Raw genomic sequence first — 11,526 nt, forward strand, 5'->3', positions numbered from 1 at the left:
TAACCAGCTGACCAGGTTTAAGATTGGATAGTTCGAATAATTGAACTATTTTAGTGGGCTCTGGACTAATGAGGTGGTCCCTAGCTATCTCATACCTGGCCTTAGGGTGATTTAAGGCAGGAGGATAGCGTCCACTGCAGGAGTCTGAGAAAAGAGGCAGATGGGGGGTACGGACTCAGGATTGATTGGTTTGCATATTAAAAGAGTGCTCACTAGCAAGTTGAATTAGCTACCCATGGGAGGGGCTGTTCCTTGCTGGGTCTGCTAGGTTCCAAGATGTCAAAGCATCATAAAATATAGAAAACTAAAAAACATGATTAATATGCAACTAGGTGGCAAAAAGCCACAGATACCTACTCCCAAGACCGAAGTGTAACATAGGGATGCTATCTCATTCACCTATCGGTTCATTCATTCATCGCACTCAGCATTTTCTGAGCATCCCCAATGTGCCACACCATGAACTAGGTGTGAACTAGGTGCAAGGGACTAGAAGCAACCGGAGTGGGTCCTGCTGTCTTGATTAGAGCCATTGATCAAGTGATCAGAATTCCTAGGAATGCTTAGTTCAGTCCTACCCGGTTCTATCCCACATGATAGGGGATCCAGTAATTCATTTTTAAAGGCTTTAATCCACCTACTAATTTTAGGCTTACCACTTACTAATTTTATTGTGATGAGTTTAGCCTGGAAGTATATTCTGGGCCACTGGACAAAAGATTAGATGCCCATAAATAAAAATACTCTCACAAGTGAGGCCAGTCCTTCATGATGTGTATAGCATTTTAGACATGATAAAATGCTTTATTCTCGTTTATTCCTTGCGATATCCCTGGTGGAGAGTCTGATCTTCTCGTTTTACAGCAGGGGAAGCTGAGGTTTCTAAGAAGAGGTGATTTGCCTGAGGATTCATAGTCAGAAAACAGCCAGGCCAGGGCTTGAAACCAAGCTCGGTTCTCTTTCTACTTTACGGGTCCTTTCCAAACTGCAGCACCCCTACCAGTGGTATACAAAGCATTAAAACACATGACCTCGCATAGTGAGAAGTTTATTTCCATGCCAACTGTCCCTCAATTTCTATAATTCTGCCCAGGGCAGAGTCTCATATCCATGCTAATATATCTTTAACACCTTTCACTTGCTATTAAATCTCTCTCTATCTCTTTCTCTTTTGAAACCAAGAAAGTACAGGACTCGGTCCCGGAATCTTTGGCAAGTAAATTAGATCTAGAATCTAATAACACATTTCACTGCATTTATGACAAATGATATTATTTTTAACATTTGCCAAGTTTCTTTATCAAAAACAAAGTATTTTGGGGGCACCTGGGTGGCTCAGTCGGTTGAGCGTGTGACTTAGGCTTGGGTCATGATCTTGCGGTCCGTGGGGGTGAGCCCCACATCGGGCTCTGTGCTGACAGCCTAGAGCCTGGAGACTGCTTTAGATTCTGTGTGTGTCTCTCTCTCTCTGCTCCTCCCCCGCTCACACTCTGTCTCTCGCTCGCTCTCTCTCAAAAATAGATAAATATTAAAAAATATTTTTGAGGTTTAAGAAAGTATTGCTTTAAAGCAAATGCTAAATAAATAACAATATAGGTGGTTTATGGAGATGTGCTAGCTATAAAAAATGATACCCAGATTACTGCAGTCTGGAAACACTACAGAGACCAAGCAAGTAGGAATAGACTTCCAGAAGGAATAGAGGGTTTCTCTCACTTCTCTCTTGTCCAGGGAGGAAGGGGACTGGGCCAGATACCACTCCTTGTGGAAGACATAGTCACAAGCCTGTAAGACAGTGGTTCTCAAGCCAGGGTCCACAGATTGATACTGATCCAAAGGGTTGTCTCCAAACCCTTTGTGAGAAGAAAAATAAGGGTAATGTGTATGTCAGCACAAGAATGCCAATTGTTCTTTCCTAGGTAAGAATGCACTTTGTTCTGGAATTACCTTCTCCCCCTCCCCTCCCCCCCTCCCCTCCTCCTCCCCCCTCCTCCCACTCCCTCTCCCCCCCACCCTGCTTCTCCTCCTCCTTCTTCTCTGGTGTGTTAAATGCACATTCTTTAGTGATTACTTGATGATAGTAAATGACCAGTGTTTACTGTTAGTTAATGTCTTCATTTGCCCAAAACAAAAAGCTGGCAATCTTATTTTGACACCTCCCTCCTCTACTTTTTTCTACATATCACTGAACCTCTGTTGCAGGAGACTTCAATTGCTGGAGGCAGCTTGCCTTCTATTGTTAGAGGAAAAAGATACTGATAGAGCCGGCATAATAACTGTGGTAATGCCAAACAGCAAGCCATAACTCCTTATGAACCCAAGGGCTCTGTTTATCATTGAAGAGATCCTTCTTTCTCTCCAGTGTCACCAAATAAAGATGGGAGATTAGCGAAATAAGATAGCTGTTAAATTAAAGAGGAAAAAAGTTCAAGTTTCAAGGAGGCTGTTACAAAAACAAACAAATGTACAAACCAACCACCCCCAAACTCCTGGAGAAATTTGTAGCTCTTGGTGACCTCACAGACCAACCCCGCTTGGGACAGATGAGCAGACAGCCCACTCAAAGCAACAGCCCCACGCCCTCTCAGACTCTGATCAGGGAAATGTAAACTGGTGTATCGGACTAGCTCTTTGACCCAGCAATTCCTTTTCCACTCATTTGCCTGAGAAAACACCATCACTAGGCACAAATAATTAATTATAAGGATGCTTGGCAAAATCATCACTTACAGTAGAGAAAAGCCGGAAACAAGTTAAATGTCCAACCCCAACAAATTGGTTGGGTAAATCATGGCACATTCATGAACTAGAATCTTGTATAAACATATAAAAATATGCTGTAGAGAAGTGCTAATGTTGGGCAAAGACGTTAAGAATCTATTGTTAAGTGAGAAAAGCAAAACCGTGAAACTTGCTTAGAACATCGGATACAGTAGGATTTAAGTTTTGTTTAAAAGATAGGCACAATATGTCTGGATGGCGAAATTAAGGGTGAGCTTTCTTCTTCTAATGTAAAGGTATTTTGTGAAAACGGCTACAGTGAAGATGTACTTTTACTTTAAGAAGAAACAGTGATTTCTTTAAGTGGAGCTCCATTTAACCTGTTTAAAATGGGTCAGCTGCCATCAGCATCAGCTTAAAGGTGTGTGATTGTGGGCTTGCTTTTTGCGGTGCTGACGTGCTTCCCTGAGAACCAAAGGGAGACACTAAACCTCTCTGCAAACTCTTTGTAGATTCCCATCTGTGACTTGATAAATATTTGATGCAGTGGCCAGTCAACATCCCTACATTAGTGAAACTTCTGCCCAGGAGCAACTGTACAGCTCTCAGCAATGAGATCGGAGTAAGTTAAAAAGAGCGTATTCATTAGCCACTTCAAAGGATTTGGTTTTTTTAGCTGGCAATTTTGCAGACTGGATTATTGGCTTGGCTGTCTACTGTGTGATGACCAAAAATCATACTACTAGAGGGAGAAGCTTGCTTCTTCACTGAACAATATTTTCTTTCCTTTGTGTTCACAGCCCATGAGGCAAAGACCGCACAAATCACCCCCCAACCCCGCTTCCCCTTTGTTAAACAGCTGTGAATATCTAAACTGAGTTTAGGATCTGCCCCGTAACTTTGATGCCAAAAACCTGGAGTTTGGTCTGCCTTTCTGATGTAGTTTTGTGTAATGGGATGGACTCCTTTTTCTCTCTTCACCTCCACGGTTCCAAATGATAATTAAAATGTTAGCACTTCTGGGGCGCCTGGGTGGCCAGTTGGTTAGGCGATGGACTCTTGATTTTGGCTCAGGTCATGATCTTGTGGTTCATGGGTTCAAGCCCTGCGTTAGGCTCCATGATGACAGGGCGGAGCCTGCTTGGGATTCTCTGCTCCTCCCCTCCTCACAGGTGTGTGTGTGTGCACACACACACACGTGCACCTGTCTCAAAATGAGTAAACTTAAAAAAAAAGTTAGCATCTCTGTTCCTAAATATCCCAGTTGACAAGTAGAATGGGCAAACAAAATGTAGCAGGGCAGAGAAGCAACCTGAAATTAGTGCCAACTCCAGAAGGAGTTTTCACTTTCAGAAGGACCTGGGCTAACTCCTACTCATTCTTCAAACCTCAGTTGAGATGTCACCTTTTCCTAGAAGCCTGCCAGGATTCATGTCTACTGTTCCAGGCTTGATGACCCTCCTTTGAGCTTCCAGAGTTCCCATTCTTCTCCTGTATGAGGCTGTAGGGTGTACTACAGTTACCTGCTTGCTTATATCTCTCCTAGGAAACTGAGTTTCAAGAAGACTGTTCTGTTCATCACTGCCTAGTATAGTATCTGGCACTTTAAGAAGAGCTGAATAAATATTTACTGAATCAAGTACATTTTCCTTGAACTTGCAGCTGCAGAAGACTTAGATAATTTCAGGATCATAGGATATCAAATTTGAAAGTTTCCTTCCTTCATTGCCTGCCCCACACCTGCCAACTCCCAGAGCTTTGCAAGCAAACAGGTGCCCAGTCTGCTTACACATTTGTAATGACAGAGTGTTCACTTCCCTTCAAAACAGTCAGAGGTAGACTATGAAGCTGACTAAAATAAAAGACAAATGGGACAGGTCCTGGACTAAATTGGGAAGAAGTTAATCTAGCTTCTCCCTTTCCTGCAGGGCCCTGAGCTCCCCTAAGGGTCAAGTAAACCCCACCAAGGTAGCCGCAGATAGCAGTTTAAGGCTCTGCTTTTCAAACCAGAGGAGCAGGCAGAATGCCAGAGTCCTTGAACTCTAAGGTGAACATAGAATCTCTTCTGAAGCATTGTTTTTACTTGAAGCCGGGAAATACATGAAGACAGGAAGAGGGAAAACTGCACACACACACACACACACACACACACACACCACACGCAGTATAGGGGAAAATATGTGTATGATTTTAAAGAGACAGCACCAGACTTTAAAGAAATTGATAAGAATCTTTTGGGTGGAGCCCTCAGATGCCTGGGGGTTAGGAATGCACTCTTGGTCTGGTAGGTTACTTTGGTGGAAAAAATATGAGAAATACTACTGGCTTCATATGTTATCATCTTAAGGCTCCCTGGGAAGGGGGATATTTCCATTCTCACTGGTTTCTTTCGGAGACTAGAAAGTCTTTGTTTTGTTTTTAAAGTTTATTTATTTTTGAGAGAGAGAGTGAGTGAAGGAGGGAGGGGGAGAGAGAGAGTCCCAAGCACAAAGCCCAATGCAGGGCTCCATCTTACAAGCTGTGAGATCATGGCCTGAGCTGAAATCAAGATTCAGACTCCCATTTACTTACTTACATACGTACGTACTTACTTACTTATTTATTTAGAGTGTGTATGTGAACACGAGTGGGAGGGCAGAGAGAGGGACAGAGAGAATCCCAAGCAGGCCCTGTGCTTTTTAGCATGGAGCCCCACTCAGGGCTCGTTCCCACAAACCCTGAGATCATGACCTGAGAGGAAAGCAAGAACCGACGCTTAACTGACTGAGCCACCTAGGTGCAGACTGGAAAGTCTTGAAAATGAAAAGCAGTCAGTGCAGAATAGTGACATTTCAGGCAGGATGATCTGGGGGAGAGAGAGATCTTTCCCAGAGGTAGGCCCTGCACTTAGAAAGCTCATTCCCTGGTGTTCCGTCAGCCCTTAGCACTAGTCTCCATCAGGATGGGCACCGTGAATGTAAACTTAATTCAGCTTTGACAGTGTTTGGGCAAGCGTCTTTGCCTCTCCAAGCCTCAGTTTCCCTAGCTGTAAAGTGAAATTCGGATATTTACCTCACGGAGGTGTTGTTAGCTCTTGTACAAACAGTAACAAGCTCAGTGCCTAGCTCATAATAAGCACTTAGTAAATAGTTATTAGTGGTATTATAAAATTAATACATGCTCAATCAGAGCCACCCCTGAATTTGTGGACCAGATGCAAAAATATAAATGGGGAACCAGATGTCTAAAACTTTAAAAGATATGAACATGCTAACAAACTGTTAAGTACAATAGAATATGTTCTGTCCTTCTAACATTCTTTTTAGTTTTATTCACTTATTCTGAGAGAGAGAGAACACTCGAGAGGGGCAGAGAGAGAGAGAGAGAGAGGGAGAGAGAATCGAAAGCAGGCTCCACACTGTCAGCACAGAGCCTGATGTGGGGCTTGAACTCACAAACTGCGAGATCATGACCTGAGCAGAAATCAAGTTGGCCAGGTAACCAACTGAGCCACCCCCACACTCCTGTCCTTGTACCTTCATAACAAAATTAATTGGGTGTAGTTCTCTTTTGTCCTTTTTACAAGTTTTTTAATTTTTGAAGAATCTATTTGTTTAAATCTGCATTTTTTTAAGTTTATTTATTTGAGAGAGAAGCACAAGAAGAGCAGAGAGAGAGAATCCCAAGCAGGCTCCAGACACTCAGTGCAGAGCCTGACACGGGGCTTGATCTCACGAAGTGTGAGAGCCCATCACCTGAGCCCAAATCAAGAGTCAGATGCTTAACCAACTAAGCCACACAGCCGCCCCCTCGTTTTTAAATTAATTTAATATTGAGAAAAGTTGGTAAGCCAATAGTTGTCAATAAAGTTATGTAGTAACATTTATGTTCAGGTATCAGCAATGGATTTTACTAAAGTTCAGATAGTGTGTTGGGTTCTCATGACAAGTTATTACCATTGAAAATGTTATAAAATATTCTCATCATATAAATCACTATCACTTTTGCTGTAATTTTCAACTTCTCTAAGAGCAATATCTAGAACTATAAAATACTTCTTTTTTAAATGTTTATAAATTTATTTATTTATTTATTCTTTTTTAATTTTTTTTCAACGTTTATTTATTTTTGGGACAGAGAGAGACAGAGCATGAACGGGGGAGGGGCAGAGAGAGAGGGAGACACAGAATCGGAAACAGGCTCCAGGCTCTGAGCCATCAGACCAGAGCCCGACGCGGGGCTCGAACCCACAGACCACGAGATCGTGACCTGGCTGAAGTCGGACGCTTAACCGACTGCGCCACCCAGGCGCCCCTATAAATTTATTTTTGAGAGAGAGAGAGAGCACAGGAGAGGGCAGACAGAGCGGGGAACAGACAGAATCCCAAGCAGGCTCCATGCTGTTAGCACGGAGCCCAGCATGGGGCTTGATCCCATGAACCATGAGATAACGACTTGAGTTGAAATCAAAAGCCCAACACTTAACTGACTGAACCACCCCGGCACCCCTATAAATTATTTCTTTAGTTCTTTTTCTCAAAAACTTGAAAGCTGGAATATAAAGAGCACCAAAAAAAATGGCAATATGTTAGGTGACTTATTCAAATCTCTCTTGAATTGACATTACACGTTGATTTCTAATAACCCCAAATAATCTCAGTAGCAATTAGTTTGGAGATTATCTGTCTCTGAATATTCTCTTTTATAGTGCTGCGAATGTTTTTGTTTACATTTCTGATTTTCTAATATTTTTAGGAATGCCACGTTGATCACAAGTGTCACATACACTTTATTTCAATTTAGTTAAACCATTTTCTCTAAACGAAACACAAATGAATCTTAGAAGGGCAAAATAGCCCAAGTCCTGTCAGTGCAAGCTTTTGGAGTTCCTGCAAGCTTTGCCTAACATTATTAATAGTAGGAACAGTTCACACCAGGTAACTGTGGATACTACAAAATCAAAGATAATTTCCTGTTGAAGATCACGATTTTTTTTTAACATAAGGAGAATCTTTTCTTTCTTGCACAATTCTAGCCCATCTTGTTAGCATGTGTAAGTTAAATCTTGCATTAATGGTGTTTAATCAGGATTGCCTTTGTGTGTCCAAAAGTAGTTGTCATGGCAGAGATGACGTGGTTTTCCTCATGATGCCTCCTATTTGGGCAGATCCAGAGAATATCTTTGCAGTTACTGAATTGTTCAAAGATGCACTCCCTTATTGGCACAGATGAGAACATGTTTCTTTTTTTTATATTTTTTCAAAGTTTATTGATTTTTGAGAGAGAGAGACAGAGAGAGAGAGAGAGAGTGTGGGGAGGGGCAGAAAGAGAAAGGGACAGAAGATCTGGAGTAGGCTCTGCTCTGACAGTAGAGAGCCCAACTCGGGGCTCAAACTCCCGGAACTCTGAGATGATGACCTCAGCCGAAGTCAGACACTTAACCAATGGAGCTACCCAGGTGCCTCAAGAACATGTCTTAATAAGAAATTCAACTGGTGCTTTGTCCGTGGCTCACAAAAAAATGCTTGTTCTTTACCAACTGCTATTCTCAGTAGCTAGCCCTCGTTAATCTTTTAAACCAGTGACTAAAACTCAAAGTTATTTTTGCAATTCTATTTTTTTACAATGGGCATCACCAATAAAATACTCATTAATTTTGATTTCTTCTATTTTAATTCTCTGATAGTTTGACAGTAGGTATAATGAATGTTGTTGAGTATGATCTGTCCTAATATAATCTAGTTAAAGAAGTTATTAATTTTTAGAATTTTATGTGTAATTTCTTTCATCACTTTTAATACTATTTTGCATTCTCTTCCTTTTATGTGATTTTAAAAGGTTAGCTTTTATCTATCTTACAGACTTGGCTATTCTGGCGTCACATTTTAAAGTCATTTTTTTCTACTAAACTAGAACATTTCTATTGTTGTCTGTGACTATTTTGCCGCTGTTGTCCCACAAGGTTGGCTAAATATGGAACATCTATTACTATTCTCTTAATAATATCACAGCGGTATTTTATATCTGTGTTTAGTAGTTTCTTTGTAGTTTACTATTGTTCACTTACTGTTACTTTAGACTTTTTTTTTTAAACAGTTCTTGTGTTTGCATAACAGGTTTTTTGTTTGGTTTTGTTTATTTTTGGTTGCAAGTAACACTGTGCGTTCTTTTAATTGAGAAACTAAGTATTTCCACTCACATTTTCCTTAGCTAGACTTGTGAAGATTGGCTGGGAAATGTGTGGTAATTGTAACATAATATTTTGTCTTTCAACTTAAAATATAACAAAATTTCTATAGTTTCTCCATTTGAAAAAACATTTTATTAATATGAAATATAACATTTCCTCCCATCATTATCCAATGGAGAATTCATAACCAATAATTTGAAGTAACTTATGTTGTTCTGGACGCATTCTCATGATTTTAAAAGGTCATGACAGACATTTTCTAGGGTGACTTTCCAATAAACAGTACAAATTCAAAGTTTTTAGTTTTCTCATCCAATTTGCCTTTTTCTTTTTTTTGGTAATTTATTGTCTGATGGGCAGGCCAGAATCACATTTATTTTTTTCTAAGTTGTGAATTTTATATTATCTTTTTCATTATCAACATTGATCAGGAAAAAAACACCGCATTACTCAAGTACATAAAGGCACAAGTGTTTGATCTGATCTGTTCAGGTTGTAGATTTGCTAGGAATACTTTCCTTGCCCATTTTTTTGTTTTGCTCAGCCACTAAGTCTTCATTAAGTAAATAACTTGTAATGTTTGTAAATTGTATGTGGGTCATGCTTAGCAGAAGTCTGCTCACTTTCATTGCCTGCAATTTAAAAAAATTGAAGCAAACCGCTTTTTTTCTGTTTTCTTTTCAGCCCTTCCTTTTCTGAGCTCCATGTTCATTATGTGTGGTTCTCTCCCAATGCCAGCATGTTCTCACTCTCCATGATCTATAGGATTAAAAGATTAAATGCAATCATATTCAAAAGATTCCAAGTTTGCCTGTATTTCATCAAAATGTAATTAAAGTAAATGTTAAAATATTGAAAAGCTAAAATTATTTTTCCTATAATGTCTCAAAAAGTTATTAAGGAGCAAAAACGAAATAATATTTAATGAACAGTAAAATTTAAACAAAAACTATTCAAATAAAGCTTAGTTACTTGTTTTAAAATTTAATTATATCTTAGAAGCTATTTTTATAAATATAAAATGATTGGCAATTCCTGTGTTCTGTGACCATCAGCTGTTAATGCAAAAAATTGGGATTATGCTTCATGCTTAAGCATGCTGTGTCTAGACTATGTATAAAAAAAAGAATTAGGGATGTTTGGTTTATTATTGCATACTGTTCTTTGGCTGCTGTATGTGACTATTGCAAATTCTGTAGTGATTTGTGAGTACTTATAGGTCTGCAAACTGGAACTTCAAGAAAGCAAGAAAATAGATGCTAAACACTCGTGGGGAATTGGTACTTTATTATGCAAGAATCTATAACATCAATGATATGTGAGAGGAAGGATTTGACAAGTTAATTAATTTGTCTTTTCTCTTACCGGAGTGCTTCCACAGCTCAGAGTTTCCTGACAGTCCTAAGCGATGTCCTTCCATGATGTTTGCAGAACAACCCACGATTCCTCATGACGTTTGGATAAAGTCACCTACTGTTTTTAGAACAGAGGGCAAGAGATGCAGAGAAACGTTTCCTGTGGCCTGAATGGTGTAAGTCACCAGTGTGGACTCTAGGACTGTGGCTGCTCCGTGTCAGCAGAGGGTACCGGATCCCTTAATAAATTTACCTTTGCATTGTGCGCTTGTGATTTTCAGACTCTTGAGTTCTGAGGTGGGAGCCTCTCTTGACCAAGGGCTGTCCTGAGCTCAATAAAATATTCACCACAACTTATATGTACAACCCATATATAAAAAATGGACATAGCTTTTCCCTCAACCAGTACCTGAATAAATTACCATGTAAACAGTTTGGGGTTTAATTTTCTAGGCATCTTTTATACTAACCTACACACACATACATATCTTTTACATAAAATTTATATATATATATATATATATATATATATATATATATATACACACACATGCATACATACACAAATGAGCTTTGGTAAGCTTCTTTTCCTACTTAATATATTATGCACTGCTTTCCATGTTGTTACATAATATTCACCATTAACTTTATCTTATTAATAACTATATGATACATACTAATTTTTTTTAGTCAAGTCCTTCTTAAATGATTTCTCCCTGCCCCCCCCCCAATTTTTGTCATTATAAAAATCATACAGCGAGTACCCTTGTGTGGGTGACTTGGTTTTCATTACTTAAAAAAAATACACTTTTTACTTTGGAATAACTTTAGACTTACAGAAGTATGGCAAAGATAGTACAGAGAATTAGTGTATACTTTTCAGCCAGCTTCCCTGAATGTTAACATCTTACATAACCATTATCTATTTGTCAAAACTAAGAAATTAACATTAATACAATATTATTGACTACATTACAGATTTCACTAGGATTTTACCAAATTTTCCACTAACATTCCTCCCTTTTTGATTATTGTATTAAGAAAACATACTTTGAGATCTACCCTCTTAGCTTTTTGAGTATATAGTATTGTTAACTATAAACACGATGTCATACAGCAGATCTAGAACTTTCTCATCTTGCGTGACTGAGACTTTATACCTGTTGAACAGCAACTCCGCCGTTTCCCCCTCCCTCCAAGCCCCTGGCACTCACCATTCTAAGTTTTCACTACTTTTAAGCTCATGATTGCATTTGGTCAGTCACAGCGAATTTATAAATA

General features: G+C 39.4%; 1 long non-coding RNA gene across 1 annotated transcript; it reads left to right on the forward strand.

The window, feature by feature from the left end:
- The first annotated feature begins 3,029 nt into the window (after nt 1-3,029).
- LOC111560866 lies at nt 3,030-10,510 on the forward strand. The gene is made up of 2 exons (XR_002743054.2): nt 3,030-3,343; nt 10,261-10,510. It is a non-coding gene; the product is annotated as an uncharacterized LOC111560866 (long non-coding RNA).
- The last annotated feature ends 1,016 nt before the right edge of the window (nt 10,511-11,526 follow it).

The sequence above is a fragment of the Felis catus genome, chromosome A1 (assembly GCF_018350175.1).
Source record: "Felis catus isolate Fca126 chromosome A1, F.catus_Fca126_mat1.0, whole genome shotgun sequence".
NCBI lineage: Eukaryota > Metazoa > Chordata > Mammalia > Carnivora > Felidae > Felis > Felis catus.